Consider the following 16,636-nt stretch of genomic DNA (forward strand, 5'->3'; position numbering starts at 1 on the left):
ATTCTAAGTTTTCACCACTTGGCATTTTTTTTAGGACTTTTTTTTCAAAAAAATTTTTGTATTTTTCCATTTTTTTGGAGATGCATCAGAGTGCATGTTGCTAGGTTTTCTGAAATGTCCCTTTTCTGATTTTTCATGATATTTCCAACCTCTAATCAGATCTTTAAAAATCAAACAGCTAATATCCCAAAGATCCACCAAATTCCTTAAGAAACCCCAAATCGGGTATGTTGAAAATAGTGCTAAAGGCTTCACAACTTCACAAATTATTAATGAATCTGAAAATGGAAATTTTTACAGAACTTTCAGCAGCATAACAGCCTACAAATTGACATTTCCAGATCCGTATAGCCTTTACAAAACAGCTCGAAAATGTAGGACCAAAACTATGCTCATCGGGCTCCCGAAATAGCACAAAATATGCCCGGAAACACCACAAGAACACTAATAATCTATCTCAGAAGTTTAATCACGTCCCAATATATATATTCAGCTCTATTTTAATAGCTTAAAGTATAAAATACAGCAGCAACCAAAACTGATATGAAATACTCAACCGGAAACACCAAACTCTTACAAAATAACACCTGGAAACTCACAAATCTGCACTGTTCAGCACAAAGGCAAACTCTGTATGAGCATGCACATGGAATGGCTTCAAACTCCCGTCCTTAGCCTTCCTGGAAACCTGCAAACTCCCGTTCTTGGGTCTCCCTGGAAACCTGCAAACTCCCGTTCTTGGGTCTCCTTCTCCACAGGTTTGGCAGCCTCTGAAGAATAACAAAGAATGAGCAAAAATCAAGTTCTGGAATCCCCCCAAAATGCCTCCAAACCTCTTTAAAAAGGGCATAACTGTAACTCACGTCCAAGAGAGGTTAATGAAACATATTTTAATAATAATTATCATTTATTAGTCCAACGGTTTCCAAAGATTAACTCCCTTTTTCCGAAACTTCACTTTCTTGGGCCTGCCTGTCTTAGCAAAGATTATTATTTTTTAATTATTTGAAAAGGGGACATGACAAGTCCTCCCCTCCCAAACATTGCTTGTCCTCAAGCAATGGTTGAACAATAAACCAATCAATCCTCCTGGATCCCAAATGTAGTCATGAACTATACTACTACCAATTAACACAGACTCCTGCAAGATCCTCTGCAATATGACCAAGAGGAATCCATAATCAAACTGGCAATTATAGCTCAACCAAACTCCAAAATCACCATTACCACAATCAAAAACCCATGAGGCATAAACTCTTAGAACATCAGAACCCAAGTAAAGTGGACAAATCAAACTACCAACATAGTAAATACCATCAACGCATCCCACTGGCCTATATGGAATGTACAATCCAACTCTGCAACAATGGTGAACCCTCTCGAATGAAACTATACCAAGTATGGAGAATCCACACACTGTACAACTCCTACAGTCAACACAACTCTGCAAATCATCGGCCACTATCTCATAACCATAACTCCCATACACTACTGATGGTGAAAAGACATTACAAGATAACGAGTAAGAAATGGAATCCAAACCAAATTTGTCTGCCATCAACTCCTCAGCACAGGGATCAAATGCTAACTGATGTACATACCCTGCAATATAATGTTGATAAAAAAAACCAACCTCAGTCAACAGCTCACCATGAAGAAGTGATACAACCCACTGATCACCAGCTAAGTCAAGAGATGTCATAGCCAAAGGAGTAGAATCAATAACAACACCTGCTAAAGCATCACTCCAAAAATCTTGCTCTAAGTCATGTATTATCAACCTGTCAATTGCAGGACCTATCACCATGTCATGCCCATCACAAATCTCATCCCGAGGCATCAAACTATCCCATAACTGATGATAAGCACTAGGAACCAAAGTACATCTCTGTACCATCATCTCATCAACATGGTCATCAAAGGTAGATAGATGAGCATACCTCACAGTGTAATGCCGATAGAATGCACCAATCTCAGTTAGTGGCTTAGACTGCAATCCAGATGTAACTAACTGCAATCGATCATTAACCAAGTTGGAACTGACTACTACCTCTGAAGACATTGCGAAGGGAGTAGTATTACTAGTAGGAACCATGCCAACTATCAGCTGACCAACATCACACATGGTCTTTGATACAACATCTCTAGTCTTCGTGCCATTAGTACTAGAGGTCACCACCATGTTAGGCACACCACAAAAATCTGCTATAGCACCCAACTCAATTGAACCTGACTCTAGTGGGAATGAACCTGATATGCCAATGTTAGTATCAAGGATGGATGCATCCCCATCTCCACTGTCTCTAACAATCTCGGCCATGGACATCCTCGGATCACCAAACACCATTGCTTGTGACTGTATAGAATCAGGTAAAGACTGTAGTCGCTCTAACTCCATGGTCACCTTAGCCAAATGAAACTGTGACTCCTTGAGAGCCAATTGTGTACTCTCAAGAATCTCAGAAGTCACCTCAAGCTGCTCAGTAAGATCACTCACCTCATCTTCCTTGGCCAATAATGCATCACATGCTGTACTGCCCCACTCCATAAGATAATCTCTGTCGGCTACCAACTGCATATAATTCTGTCTCAAAATCCGAATAGCCTCCCATAAAGAGTGGATCTCTGTCAAGGAAAGATAACTTCCTCCCTGCTCATCACTAGTAGGAGAACCCCATCCATAAACTGCTAACAACTGACGAGCAGCATCAAAATGTTGGCAAGTGATAGAAATGTCTTGGTCACTAACTCTCAACTGATTAGACAAATGATGGCACTGGCTTGACTGTCTCCTAAAAACCTCCTCTGATGCACTATCTGAAGGAGTGTCCTCAAAGTTACTAGTCTCTAGAGTATTACCATCCATATCCTGTGAATCAAATCTAAAGCTCATATCAACATACAGAGCATCAAAAACATTAGCATTGCTGTCCAACTCCTCTATACCCAAGGAAACTAAGTCTTCAAAACTGCCCATTGCATCCTTCTGGATGTCATCAATGCCAATGTGATCCTGAGACTCATCTATACACACTGCCAAATATGAAATATCATCAACACATTCCAGCAAGTATGGCCGACTGGATATATGAACAAAGCCCAACATTGGTGTATAAAAACTAATACCAACATCAGACAAGATACTGGCACAAGAAAAGACAACACCATGTAATCTGCTAATCAAATCCATGATAGCACCCAAACAAACACTGCTACCAAAAAGTGTTAAAGATCTCCAGCCAACTGAATCCCAAATGCCAATATAACAATCTCGAGTCCATATCCGTAAACTAGAATTAGCTGGTAACTCAAGCAAAATCCTGACTTGAGTAATATGACCAATACCAACTAACTCCACATACCTGTCATGATGAGATAATGTAGTGACAATACTGTCTTCACACACCTTCAGCTGGCGGGATAAATCATGTGAAGTACTACTAGCCTCAACCTCATGTGACGAAGCGTCTAACTGTGCCTGGTACTCTCTCTCAAAAAAGTCATGAATGCTCAATGTCTGCTCATCTACACCAGGTATCTCACCATCATGCACAACAACATCCTCATAATCATCATCCTTGAGGTCAAATCTATCTATCACTCTTTGACTAAAATCATCAAATGTAGTTACCTGATCATGACCTTGAGTAGTCATTCCATGATACCACCAATCATAGGCTGCATCTTCCAAGTGTAGACTTGCAATTTGAACAACATCACTCTCCTTCATGGGGTTAAGTGTGAAGAAGGTCTGTAATTTTTGTAGCCATGCTCTAGCTGAAATTTTATTTGTTCCATCAAAAGTAGGTGCTATAAACTTGCTTATTTTATTTTTGAGCTCTCTTCCACTTATGTCATGCTCCCTTCTGTACTCTTTCTTGGGCATCAAAGTGTTCATCATATCCACATATTCTCTAAAAGGAACTGAACTACGAAAGTCATCATCTAAGCCATTATAAGTAGCTCTTAATGTAATCAAGTTACCTGTAACCTCTTCCATAGGATTAATGGCTGGATTTGGTACTGGTGGCTCATCTGCAGGCAAGAAAATAGTTTTGGTTGATTTAGATGGTGTGGATTTCAGATTTCTTGGCTCCTCTGAAGTGCTCCCTTTCTCATTAATAGATGCAACTCCTTGTAGTTTTTCTGTCAATATTCGCAAAGCCTCTCTAGTTTTTGCCAAACTAACCACTGTTTGCTTCTGAGTATTTTGGATGTCTTGGAAGAATTTCTTTGCCATCTTATCTGGATCAGCCATACTTTTCCCTTCCTTGGATTTTGTACTTTTACTTTCAACTGGAGGTTTGATCAAAATTTCTTTATTCTTTTCTCGCTGCAAATATCTTTTTTCTCTTTCACTTAGTTGCATGCAACCATAAATTTTGACATGCAACTGATTAGAAGCAACATGCAACCACCAAATTCACCAAGAACTAACATGCATATGATTAGAAGTAGAATGCAACCATAAATTTTGACATGCAAGATTTGGGTAGTTATCAAAACTAACATGCAAGATCTGGGTAGTTGTCAAAACTGACCTGCAACTTCTACAAACCCTCAGGTTGGCAAGATCATGGCTCTGATACCACTGAAATGTCCCTTTTCTGATTTTTCATGATATTTCCAACCTCTAATCAGATCTTTAAAAATCAAACAGCTAATATCCCAAAGATCCACCAAATTCCTTAAGAAACCCCAAATCGGGTATGTTGAAAATAGTGCTAAAGGCTTCACAACTTCACAAATTATTAATGAATCTGAAAATGGAAATTTTTACAGAACTTTCAGCAGCATAACAGCCTACAAATTGACATTTCCAGATCCGTATAGCCTTTACAAAACAGCTCGAAAATGTAGGACCAAAACTATGCTCATCGGGCTCCCGAAATAGCACAAAATATGCCCGGAAACACCACAAGAACACTAATAATCTATCTCAGAAGTTTAATCACGTCCCAATATATATATTCAGCTCTATTTTAATAGCTTAAAGTATAAAATACAGCAGCAACCAAAACTGATATGAAATACTCAACCGGAAACACCAAACTCTTACAAAATAACACCTGGAAACTCACAAATCTGCACTGTTCAGCACAAAGGCAAACTCTGTATGAGCATGCACATGGAATGGCTTCAAACTCCCGTCCTTAGCCTTCCTGGAAACCTGCAAACTCCCGTTCTTGGGTCTCCCTGGAAACCTGCAAACTCCCGTTCTTGGGTCTCCTTCTCCACAGGTTTGGCAGCCTCTGAAGAATAACAAAGAATGAGCAAAAATCAAGTTCTGGAATCCCCCCAAAATGCCTCCAAACCTCTTTAAAAAGGGCATAACTGTAACTCACGTCCAAGAGAGGTTAATGAAACATATTTTAATAATAATTATCATTTATTAGTCCAACGGTTTCCAAAGATTAACTCCCTTTTTCCGAAACTTCACTTTCTTGGGCCTGCCTGTCTTAGCAAAGATTATTATTTTTTAATTATTTGAAAAGGGGACATGACATTTTCACTAAGATCATTCTTTTAGGACATTTTCTATTTTTTAGGATTTTTTCAAGATCAATAAATACGTATAAATAGCTAAGGAGTGAGCCTTTAAGCATAGAACTTTTTTAGATGTAGGACATTAATAGGCTCTACTAGTTGTTCCTCTTCTAGAGTAGAAAGCTAATAAGCACTAGACCTAAATGTTGTTGGGATAATGTAAGGGCCCAATTAGTTAGGTTCAAATTTCCCTTTCTACTCTCTATTCTACTAATTTTTAGGATTTTCTCCAAGCACAAGCTCACTCACTTTGAACTCATGAGGATGAACTTTCTTATTGGAGGTAGTAGAAATGCACTTTTGATAAGCCTTCGTATAAGAAGCCTTGTGGTGTTCATCAAGAGTTTCTAGTTCTTGTACTTGCATAGCCCTATGGTCTTCATCAGCTATCAACCCATGTAAGGAGACTTGCAATGAGGGGCTCCCAACTTCTAATGGGAGGATAGCTTCAGAGCCATAAACTAAAGAAAAGTGTGTGGCCTCTATAAGAGTACATATGGTACTTCTATAGGCCCATAGTGTTGGATTGATTTGTAAGTGCCAATGCTTCCCTAATTTGTGAACTATTCTTTGTAGAATCTTGAGCAATGTCTTGTTAGAGGCCTCAAGTTGGCCATTCCCTTAAGGGTAGTAGATTGAGGAATAATGTTGTTTGATCCTAAATTTCTTGCATAGCTATTTGAGGTCCCTTGTTCTTAAATTTTCCTCCATTATTAGTAATGATGAAGGAATGCCATAGAGACAAATGATGTGGTTGAGTATAAATAGGGAAACATATTTTCCTATAGCAATAGATAGTGGCATAGTCTGAACTCATTTGGTGAAATATTCAGTCGTTGTGATAATGAACTTGTAGCGACTAGATGAACTTGGATGAATCTTCCCTACCAAGTCAAAGACCCATTGTTGAAATGGCTAGTATGTAACAAAGGGTATAACCTCATGCCCAAGAGCATGAATCAAGTTTCCATGAAGTTGGAATTTCTTATAGGACTTAGCATAATGAACAACAATAGCTTGCATGGTTGGCTAGTAATAACCTATCCTAAGAAATTTTTGAGCAAGTACAAGGCCATTAGAATTTGCCCCTCAAATGTCATTATGGACTTTGGCTAGTGCCTTTTTAGACTCTTTTAGCTCTAAATTCCTAAGCAACATTCCATCTATACTCTTCCTATACAAGTCACCATAGACCAAAGTGTAATGTGAAGCATTGTGAAGGAGTTAGCACTTTTGGTTGCGCATGAGGTTTTTAGGAATAACCTGATCACACTAGTAGGAGAACATGGCAGCATAGTAGGATGAATCGTGACCCACAATAGTGCATATCACATAGTTATCAGAGGAATCATAGGCAATATGATGTAGTTCTTTCGCCAGGATCTCAAATTGTGATTCATGTTCTTGTAACTGGAGGATAGATGCTAGAGTAGCCATAGCATCAACAACCTTGTTTTTGCTTTAGGAATTTTTTTAAATGTCACAAGTGTGAAATAATTCCTTAAAGCATCAATCAACTTCTTGTAAGGTACCCACTTGTCATCTTTGGTTTGATAGTCATTGTTCACTTGATTTATGACAATTTGGGAATCTCCATAGATGTGCAATTTTGTGATTCTCCATTCAAGAGCCATTTTAATCCCATTTGTTAAGGCATCATATTTTGCTATATTGTTAGTGCAAGGGAATAGGAGTTTGTAATATTTTTGGAGTTTGTAACCAAGAGGTGAAATAAACAAGATGCCTACCCTAACCCCATTCTATGTATGAGAACCATCAAAGAACATTTTCCAAGTTCTCTCAGTGATGTACATAATTGAGGCATCTAGAAACTCAATTTGCATAGGCACTATATCTTCTAGTAGAAAATTAGCCAATTGGTTAGCTATGGCCTACCTTAATAGCTTTGCATTTGACATACTAAATGTCAAATTTTGAAAGAATCATCATCTATTTAGCTAGACGATCAGTAAGTGTAGCTTTTCTTAACAAGTATTTTAGGAGATCAATTTTAGCAATTAGGTGAACTATATGTGCCAACATATAATGTCTAATTTTTTGAGAGGCAAAGACTATTGAAAGGAAAGCTTTCTTAATGTTGTTATAGTTCATCTCATAGGCCACCAAAGTGTGACTGATGTAATATATAGCACATTCTTTATTGATCTCATCACTTTGTGTCATTAATGCTCCTAGAGAGTAATTTGTAGCTGAGATATACAATATCAAAGGTTTTCCTACTATGGCTGGCATCAAAACTAGAGGTTTAGCCAAGTATCTTTTGATTTAATCTAGGTTGTGTTGACAATCTTCCTTCTAGATACAAGTAGATCCTTTATGCAAATTCTTGTTAAAAGATTGAGCCTTATAAGCCAATTGAGAAATAAATCTTCTAATTGATTGTAGACATCCCTAAAGACTATTGAGTTGAATGATATTTCTAGGGGGAGACATTTCCATGATAGCATGCACTTTTTAGGATCAACCTCAATGTCTTTTGATAATATGATGTAGTGTAGCAATTTTCCAGATGTGACACCCAAAGACACACTTTTTTGGATTTAGCCTAAGTTGAAATTATTCTATACAGTCCAATATAAAACTAAGGTCATGAAGATGTGTGTCTCATTTTAAATATTTTACTAGTGTATCATCAACATAATCTTCCATACTTTTATGCATCATCATGGAAGATGGTGGTCATTTCTCATTGATAAGTAGTGCAAGAATTATTTATCCCAAAGGGCATGACATTCCAAAAGAAGGTGCTCCATGCACATGTAAAGGTTGTCTTTTCTTGATCAAAAAGAGAAATTTTAATTTGGTTATACCCAAAAAAATCCTTCCGTTGAGTACATTTTATACCCCACCATCATATCCACTATTATATATATGTTCAGTAGTGGAAAGTCGTCCTTAGGGAATGCCTTGTTTAAATCTCTAAAATCAATGTAGACTCAAATGGATTTATCATACTTAGTCATAGGTATAATATTGTAAATCAACCCTACATAATCAATAGCTCTGATAAAGTTTGAACTTAGGAGGTTTGCCAACTTTGTTTTGACCAAGAGGGCTACATGTGGATGCATCTTTCTTAGATTTTTCTTAACAAGTTTTACACTAGGAGAGATAGATAAATGATGCATAATTAGATCTATGTCAAGTCCTAGCATATATGATTAATTTCATATAAAACTGATCTTCTTTTCTTCAAAGAACTTGGCAAAACTCTCCTTTTCTTTAGTTGACAATGATTGAGCCACATGGATAATTTTAGGAGATTCTTTTATCCCCAACTTGATAGGTTCTATAGGTTCAATGAGAACTGAAGATCTATCCTAAACATAGCTTGGTAGACTACTAAGTACCTCATGTGCAGGTGCCTCAAAGAAGTTTTCACCATTGGATACATCTTTATTTTTACTTTTTTTAGGTTCAAATATTGTTACAAAGTGGTTTTTTCCATCTAAATGCTTATTTTTTCTTTTAAATTTTGACTAATGTACTTGATATTTTCTTCCATCATATTAACCATGAGTTCACTATTCAAAGAAGTCATGGATTCAATGGTGTTGAGGTAGAAAGTGATCTCATAGTCATTCTAAAAAGATGGTATTTTAGGTCATTGATGTTGAACTGACAAATCTATGAGATCGAGGTGAATCAAAGATTAGGATACAAAATCTTTAAGGTTGCTTATACAAAAAGAATCATCTATGGTTCCATGAGATGTTGAGCCTATAGTGAACATGCAGAGGAATCCATATCAAGAATAGACCTAGAGGGACTAGTGTGGTCCACTAAAGCAGTTTGTGAACCAAAATTGTCTAACCCTACAGTAGACTCTTTAACTACATTTTATTGGGTTGCATAGGTGTGAATGACATCCACCTCTAATTCACAAGATGCATCTAATAGACTTTCCCATTCATACTCACCAAAATCTATGCTCTTGTTCCTAGCAATTAAGCAAGCAATATTTTTTTTAATTCATCCTTTGTTTAAGTCTTCATGGTTGGATTCATCTTGATCATGATATCTAGAAGTAGAAGATTTTGCATCATTATAGGTGGTTTGTGATTCTTCTCCCCAAAGGAGATAAGTGAGAGGCATGAAATCCTCATCTTACAAAGTAGTAGCAATAAAGGGAGGATCATCATCCTCTAATTCACTAGGCATGGGAGCTCTTCTATCAAATGTTAATATTTTATCTTCTAGCCCAAAACATAGGTGAGTAGTATCTTGAGTTTTGTGGCCCTCAATATGACTTAAGGGTTCTAGTAGGAAATTTTTGTTACTAGTTAAGGACCCATGGTCCTAATAGCCCATGTTTGCAAGAAGTTTATATCCTTTTCCATAGCATTTTGGAGAGATGGGAGTAGAGACCATGAACTCCTCATCTTCCTCTTCCCTATATATGCAATCTTTGATTGCTTGTTCTTCTTTTTCTACTTCTAGGGAAATTGAGGATTGAACAAAGGTACCAAAAATATTCATTACAGGAGTTGAAGACTTTGTTTTAGTAGAAAGTTTCCCATAAGACTGAGGGGAAATAGGTAAAGAAACAATAGAGTCCAGAGTGTATTCTCCCATGCCTAGGCTCATCATTTTTAGTTTCTATTCACACTCTATAAAGGATGGTGTAACCTCATGAGAAGAGCAATTATGTGGAACCAATATTTCTATAGTAGATAATATGTTTATAGATATTGAGTTGTCTCTAGGGACAACTATCTCACTATCATTGAAAGGGAACTTGATATACTAATGATATGTGGAAGTTACTACTTACATGTCATGAATCCATGGACATCTCAACAACAAATTATATGCAAGTGGTATGTCTAGGACTTGGAAAATGAAATCTTTTCCAATTGGAACAACTCAAATTGGAAGCACAATGAGACCTTTAGAAGGTCTTTCAACCTCATCATAGGCTTTGATAGTGATCTTGTGCCTAAGGTCAATGGAAAATTTGGACATACCTAATTGTTGATCACATTGAACAAGATGATGGTCAACCCTACACCATTGTCTATCAAGACTTAGTTAATGTGAGTATAGAAGATTTTGGCTTCAACATAGAGGGCAAGATTATGGGGATGACTGAGAACTCTGTCATCTTCTTTAGAAAAGGTGAGATAGTGAGGTGAAGAAATATGGTTCATCATAGATTGGAATCACTTTGTGTCAATATCCATGGGGAAGTTGGCAGAATGCAAGGATTTTTCAAGGATTTTCTTGTGCAAAGGGGATACTTCTAACAACTCAAAGATGGATAGTTGAGCTAGGGTTTGTTGCAGTTGGCTGACAAGTTCATAATTGGAGATCCCTGAGGTAGTTTCTTTTTTTGGATGATGAAGCTTTCTTAGGCTCTTAGCAACTTTTAGAACAACTTTAGATTGCCCCCTAGTAACAATGTTAAGTGACTCATTCCATGAGGAGGGAAGATTGTTCCACTTGAACTACCACCTTAGGTTGGGTGTTCCTATTTTGTTGGGGATCATTTCACATTTTGAGGACAACCTCGTTTCTTTCATCCTCAACATCATAATTGAGTTTATTGTCAGCATCAAAATTCATCGTGTAAAGATACTCAATAAGTTTTATCATGTTTATAACATTATTAATATTAGAATAGGCATAGTTGATATTAGCATCATGATTTTTCTCAAGAGCCTTGGGGTATTTGCCTTTCTCATATTCCTGAAAGGGCTGTTTAAAAGCTTTATGGTCAAATTTTTTAACAAGGGCATCCTTGACAACTTTACCAACATCTATAAGATCTTGAATGATATCTTTAAGTTTAAAATAGTGATTAGTATCATGGCCTTTGCTTCTATGATAGCTGCATAAATGATCATATTTCCACCAATTAGGCCTGATAGGTGGCTCATAGGGGTTGGAGTTGTCTAGAAGTGTGACTAATTTTTTTGTAATTAAGGTCTTTAAGACCATGTCATAAGGTTCAACCATCAGTGTATAAACATGTCATTCTTTAGTAAACTTGGTGCTCTTGTCAAATGTTTGTGGTTTCAAACATTCTTGTTTTTTTGAAACATAAATAGCATTAGAAAGGTTGAACACAGACTCCTTGGTCTTAGGAGCATCCACTACTCCATCATTGACAACATATTTGTTTTTGTTCCAAGGGTTGCTCTTGTCCTTGTCATTTCCATTGCCATTTTTATCTTTGTTCACAAAAATGTGACCCCTCTTGATAGCAGCATCCTCAATACAATATGCACTCTAAACCATTATGTTGAAGGATGTAAACAACTATTTTTCTAAGTCAAAATAAATCTATGGTACAAGTGTATTGACAAAGATGTCAATTTTCTCAGTCTTAGGAACTTGTTGAGGGTACCTAGAGTATAGGTATCTCCATCTCTAAAGGTATGTTGCAAAAATTTCTCCCTATTTTTTTTTGATGTTGCACAAGTCCAACATAGTTATGGGATGTTGAATGTTATAGGTGTATTATTGGATAAAACATTGTGCAAGTTTATCAAATGTTTTTAGAGGGGGGGATCAATTTTTGAACCACTCCATAGCTTTCCCTCTTAGACTCCTAGAAAATAATCTCATAAGATAGGTGTCTTCATGTGTGAAATCCATGCTAATAGCATAAAAAATGCCTCACATGATTGTGAGGGTCACCATTTCTATTGTATATTTCATACTTAGGAACCTCTATATCATTACAAAATGGAAGCATGTATAAAATCCTATCAAATGGGAGAGCACATATTGATTCAACAAATGAAGTTTTAGGTGGCTCTTTGGAAGTTTGTAATGGTTCAAGTTGTTTCCACAATTCTTGCATTTCTCCTCTCAAGATTTCAGCCTTGATGGGTTCTCACTTTTTGATTATTCATTGCACATAAAAATATTGAGGGAGTTACCATCCCTTTGTTGTCATATATTGGAAGTATTGGTCCCTATTTTGCTCCAAATCTTTGAGAATTAGTCTTTGAGAGACCTTGTCTTGTTGAAATCTTATGACATTTTCACTAGTGATCTCATCATCAGTTTAATGATGTGGTTATGTTTGTCTAGGTGGTGATGGGCATGCTCTCGTGTTGACTCTAGGAGTCCTTGGAGGTGTGTTGTTTCCATCATTGCCACTGAGGGGAATGTGATCAAATCAATTGTGATAATAGCCTCTTCTATTTTCCTCATTGTGTGTATGAGTTTTAGGCCCAACTTGTTGATAAGCTCTTTCTCTAGCATGCATGGCTTCCATAAGTCTTTCATTTTCATGTGCTTGCTCTTCTAAGTAGAATTTGATATTAAAAGGTATACCAAATAGGTTTTCAAAGATGCAAAGGTTTTTTTTTTTGGATGTTGGCTATTTGTGTTTGATTGGAGTTAGGATCTTCCACACAAGGTTGTCTACGTGGGCATCTAGGTAGATTTTCTAATTGTCTGAAAATGAAAGAGGGATGACTTTTGTTACCAAGTTGGAACCTAGTTGTCACTGGCATGTAAGGATATGTCTTTACTTAATAGGATGATAGAATTGTTTCAAATTTGAAGCTTGTATAATCAAGAATAATCACTTGTCAAAGTAAAATAAATGGCTTGTCAAGAGTGTTCAAGAATTTACAACACTAGTGACTTGAGCTAAGAGAGTGAGCAAGAAGCTTAGTAGCAAATAGCTAGTGTAGAATAGTCACCAGATTTTGACAAGTGATCATCAATGACATTTTGAGACTTAAATTTGATAGACTAGACTCCTCTTTTAAATTTAGGACAACACCTAACATATAGATTTGAGACGAGACTTAGGAAGGAATAAAGTGACAAGACCCTTGATAGCCTTGATTTTATAATGGGTTGGAATAGTTGGGTTCACTTGTCCCCACTTGGGTCATTCCTCTTGGTTTCCCAAGAGTAGGCCCTCTAAAGGATGCTAACTAAATAGTTTGAATCCACTTTCAAGAGTCAAGATTTCTGATTCACCATACAGATGAAGAGCATACTCTCCTATCTTGATTATTTCTCCCAAACATGCCAAGAAGTTTCAATTACCCCCCCTTACTTTCAAAATCCAAAGGCAAGCCAATATTTTTGATTCACCACAAGGGTGAAGAGCATACTCTCCTATCACCAAAGAATCTCAATCACAAGTTTAATGTGCCTACAAAATGAAAATAACTAGTAGAGTGTCACACATGGAATAATAGAAAAATAAGCAATTTGGTTTTTTATGCTTTGAGAAGCCTTGCAAAAAAGTGTTAGTAGCCCTTGTGCATTTTAAGCTTTAACATGCATTATTTTCAAGGTAATTATACAAGCATTTCAAGGAAAGAACCTACAAGCACAACCATTAGTCTCACAACTTAGTCCCAAAATAGCATAAAGCCTCCAAATAAACCTCTATGAAATAGTCACACACCTATAAAATCCAACAAGCAATAAGAAATAATTGAGAAACTGACCTAATCACCCAAATAGTAAGAAAATTCAAGCTAGGTGACAATTTTTGTTGGAAGATTGTTGTATGATACTTCTTAGTATACTCATACAATAGTTTTCCTTCATGTGATATTTATTCTTAAGCAAGTCAATAAAGCTTACTACACCTAGGTGATAAAGTGTAGTAGGGGCATGTGATATTTTTACTAGAAAAGTATTTCCCAATAGTACAAACAAATGTCACATGATACTAGAAGAGTATCACTCAAAATTTGAGAGTATATAAAAAAAAAGAAAATGCGGATAGAATGTGGAAAATACAAAAAATGTAGTAAGATAAAGAGAAAAACTAGGATGTCCTTCCCAACAATGGGCACCAAAAATGTACACTCAAAAGGGGTCACACTCTAAACCCTTCTATCCAAGTGATTCCATGAGATCAGAATGCTTGGATGTCAACTTAGAGCTCCCTATCATAGAGTGCAAGAAAGTATGTTTCAAGTATATGAGGGCTCTCAACTAAACCTTAGAGATAATATTATTTCTAGTAAACCATTAAGAGGGAGGTTTCTTTTAGAAAAGATGCAAGAATTCAAGTTTCCACAAAGGGATTCCTCAAATATGCAATGCAAGCAAGAATCTACACTAGAATTAAATGAACAAATGTTGCTAGATTAAGCAAATGAAAGTATTACAAACTAGCCTAGTTATGATATGTGAGATAGATTATAGTAAAAGAAACTAAGCCATTATGAAATATGATTCTATGCTAAAATTCTATGGATGCTAGAAAGTAGACAAGAAGTAGAAGTTCTCCACAAAATCTCTCAAGGATTTGAATGGTAAAATTGTAGCATAACTATACTAAAGAGTGTGGATCCTTTGAGAAGGGTAGAGCTCTTTCTTGTAAAGATGTACAAATGGTGGAGATCAAGATCAAATGATGAATGATCAAGGGTGGAGTTTGAAATGGGATCGATCCATGTGCACACACAAGTCAACCAATAAACAAAGAGTTGACTTTACATGTGAGCAAAAAGAGTATTTTCCTTTAATTTGTAAAATAGAAATAAGACTTTATGTGTTCACATTGAGTAGTTAGAAGAATGGGGTCTTTTATTTAATTAAAAGGGGACATGTTCTTTTAATAAAATTGATGAAATTAGGATAGCATGGTCAAACTATATGTTTATAATTAAATTTTAGCAATTTGGCCTAGGCAAATGATTAATTAACTTAGCCAAACTACTAAGAAGGTGAGTAATAGTCTAGAAAACCATTTTTAGGTAATTACACAACCATCACAAGGGACATAATCAAAATAACCATATGCCATGCTTCTCTATTATAGTCCATTAATAGTAGAAATCACACCATTATTTTCTTCATGATTATTATTGATAGATTTATAAGAAAGATGAAGTCTTTTACTATTGTCATGTTTTTGCCTCCTCCAAGTGCATCATGTTTTTGCAATATATATTTTAAAAATATAATACATTATATTTATGATTATTTTTTAGGTCATGATGATGTGCATATGTATCCTTCCATGAGGTTGGCCACCATTGCAAGATTGGTTACTGCAGGATTGGCAACAAGGAACATGCAAACATCCACATATGCTCCAACTAGAGATGGTAAATCCTTTTTTTTCTATATTTGTTACATGTTAAATATGATTTTATTTGTACTTTCTTGGGTTAACTTGATCATAGTCATTGATTAAATTTATGTAGTGACAAATACAACTTCTCATGATAGAACAAAGACTAGTGTTAGTGATAATTTACCATCATTTTTTGGATCATCATGTGTTACTAGTACTAGATTGGTGCAGACATTATTGTTGTTAGCAAAGAAAGATATGATTCCCTTAAAAGTTCCTAATCTTCTAGGTTCATTAAAATTGTTATTATTTAGAGTGTAATTATAGTTTACTTATTCATAAATCCTTTTGGAATAAATGATCCCATGATGTTTTTGTAGAAAATGATATTTTTTATGAAATTCTTTATGATATAGCATCAAATCTATTTGGGACCACATTTCATAAAATATAAGTAGCTTCATATAATTGTTAGAATACTTTTCTTTCCATCTGTTTATTGTACCATATTCAAGGTACATATCTTGAGCTAAAATTTTTATCTAACAATTTTGTTTTTTGTTAAAAGGTGGAATGACCAAGCTCTTGAATTAAAAGATCAACCCATAAAATCTTTAGAGGATATCTTTGGTCAAAATAAAATTGACAAAGCCAAAATTCTATAGAAAGCTTGCAAACATCTAAAGACTATGAGGGACCAATATAGAAGGGCTCTAAAGGACAACCCAAAGTACAAGAATCCTCCTATTCTTCCATAGATGGAGTGGAGTGAAATCATTGAAGATGAAAATGAGAAAAGGTTGAAATCTAATGGAATTTAACTAGAAGAGGGTGAAGCTAGAGTGGTGAGTGGGAAAGGTGGAATTCAAATTTCTAATGGGACTAGTGCAAGCCCATTAGGTGAGGGAGGTCAACAAGCAACTATGGAGGTAGGTCAACAAGGCAAGGAATGTGATGGAAGTGGGGTACCTTAGGACCTAGAAGGGGGACCTATGTTTGATGTTCTTGTCCTGATTCTTGTCAAGAAGTGGTCATGATTGTTTGATATCAAGTTGG

The sequence above is a fragment of the Cupressus sempervirens genome, chromosome 5, assembly GCF_028749045.1.
Source record: "Cupressus sempervirens isolate cs-2001-9-10 chromosome 5, ASM2874904v1, whole genome shotgun sequence".
NCBI classification, from domain to species: Eukaryota; Viridiplantae; Streptophyta; class Pinopsida; order Cupressales; family Cupressaceae; genus Cupressus; species Cupressus sempervirens.